We start from the raw sequence: 2,500 nt of genomic DNA, 5'->3' as shown, positions 1-2,500 counted from the left end.
ACTCCAACAGGGAAAATAGCCCAGTAAGGAAAAGAAACAAGGAAAAGAAAATATTTTAAGAACAGTAACATTAAACAAAATATCTCCTATATAAACTATAAAACACTTTAACATAACATAAGGAAGAGAAATAAGACAATAGTGTGCACGAGTGTACCCACAAGCAAGAGAACTCTAACCCAAGACAGTGGTAGACTATGGTACAGAGGCTATGCCACTACCCAAGACTAGAGAACAATGGTTTGATTATGGAGTGTCCTTCTCCTAGAAGAGTTGCCTTACCATAGCTAAAAGAGTCTCTTCTAACCTTAGAAAGGGGAAAGTGGCCACTGAACAATTACAGTGCAGTAGTTAACCCTTGGATGAAAAAGAATTGTTTAGTAATCTCAGTGTTGTCAGGTGTATGTGGACAGAGGAGAATATGTAAAGAGTATGCCAGACTCTTCAGTAACAGTAACCGTAACCAGAGAGAAGGATCCAATATAGTACTGTTTGGCCAGTCAAAAGACGCCATAACTCTCTAGTGATAGTATCCCAACGGGTGGCTGGACAACCTACTCCCTCTAAGGATGGTAAGGTTACAGCGAGAAAAGAAACAAACGAGTTGAGCGGGGCTCGAACCCCAGTCTGGCTTTCACATGTCAGGGACGTTACCGAACCTTCTACTTACATTACCAAGCTCTCCAACGCGATGGGTGGCTGGTGCCCTGGCCAACCTACTCCCTATAAGAATGGTAAGGTTACAGCGACAAAAGAAACAAACGAGTCTGAGCGGGACTCGAACCCCAGTCTGGCTTTCACATGTCAGGGACGTTACCGCATCTTCAGCCTCTCCAACGCGATTGGATCATCTGCGCGGAGGAAATGTTATAAAAGAAGAAGCAGCTACTACCTGTCCTATAAGGATGGTAAGGTTACAGCGACAAAAGAAACAAACGAGTTTGAGTGGACTCGAACCCCAGTCTAGCTTTCACATGTCAAGGACGTTACCGAACTTCTACTAACATTACCAGCTCTCCAAACGCGATTGGATCATCTGCGCGGGAGGAAATGTTATAAAAGACGAAGCAGATAAAAAAAAAAAAGGAGACAGGTTCCTAGAATGAGCAGTTCATTGTTATGTCCAGTAAGCTATTCATTTGTGATTCATGCTTTCGGAGCTGTGGACACAATAACACCATTCACTTGTTATTGGCTGTTGCATAATGCAGGGGCGTCGACTGACGGGCAGAGAATAACATTGAATCTATCTTTGTGTGACCATTGATCGCATTGCTGTGGTACAGAAGTCAAAAAAGGGAAAATTGGGGTAAGAGAAGAATAGGTTTTAGGAAAAGCCTTATCGTTTAGTCTTTGATTTAATATTACATAGGATAATATTACCTAGAGGTGGTAAATTTCATGAGTTGCTATAAAGAAAAATAATATTAAAAATATTAGTATATCGAGTACTATTTGTAAATATGTACTTCTCTCTCTCTCTCTCTCTCTCTCTCTCTCTCTCTCTCTCTCTCTCTCTCTCTCTCTCTCTCTCTCTTTATATATATATGTATATATATATATATATATATATATATATATATATATATATATATATCCAAACATTGCGAAAGAAGCAGGGAAAGGAAGAGAAGATGTTGGATTGCGAGTGTGGACTGGCATAGAAAAATCATAAACAGACGCAAGGGGAAGGACGTGTCTGAGGACTTTGGTCTATAGCAGACTATAGTCCATTTCTTTTAGCGATGCATATTTGCACCGACTCGCGGCGGTGCCCTTTTAGCTCGGAAAAGTTTCCTGATCGCTGATTGGTTAGAATTATCTTGTCCAACCAATCAGCGATCCGGAACTTTTCCGAGCTAAAAGGGCACCACTGCGAGTCGTGCAAATATGCATCGCTAAAAGAAATGGACTATAGTAATGACATGTATGGGCAATAAAAAGTAAGAATTTCTAATTCTATGGTTAGAATGACATCCATATATAAACATGGTACATGCTATGGCGCAGTTAGAGTTGATAGAAAGTTTGTAAACAACAAAAATAAAGACTTGACAGAGGATAAAAGAATAAAAAGAGCAAATGGAATGAAGTCCATTAATAAAAGGTGACACTACACAATGGAATAGATGGGATATGTCAAGAGAAATAAGGAAAACTAGGGTAGAGGAAATACAAGATGTACACTGTTAAAAGTCTGTCCCCCCCCAACCCCCCCCCCCAAAAAAAAAAGTAAAAATCCTGGAATAAATGTTGACGTAAGGTGTGACATTACGGTCACCAACCTGTAAAAGATAATAACAAAGTAGGGTACAAATTACGGTCGCCTGTACTCTACTGAAATACCGCTCAGAACAGTATATTTCTACGGAGAATTTCCGATTAAAATTACCGCTTTTTTTTTTTTTTTTTTTTTTTTTTTTTTTTTTTTTTTTTTTTTTTTTACTGTGGCTGATTTTAGTAAAGACACTGGAAGCCTCATCACAAAAGTCCCAGGTTT

At 39.3% G+C, this 2,500-nt stretch overlaps 1 pseudogene; it reads left to right on the top strand.

The window, feature by feature from the left end:
• The first annotated feature begins 691 nt into the window (after positions 1-691).
• Positions 692-2,500, top strand: part of LOC137639445 (uncharacterized) — a 168,772-nt pseudogene continuing 166,963 nt past the window's right edge.

The sequence above is a fragment of the Palaemon carinicauda genome, chromosome 4, assembly GCF_036898095.1.
Source record: "Palaemon carinicauda isolate YSFRI2023 chromosome 4, ASM3689809v2, whole genome shotgun sequence".
Classification (NCBI taxonomy): Eukaryota; Metazoa; Arthropoda; class Malacostraca; order Decapoda; family Palaemonidae; genus Palaemon; species Palaemon carinicauda.
Note: the sequence above shows the minus strand (reverse complement) of the source record. Positions and strands in the feature narration are given on the sequence as shown.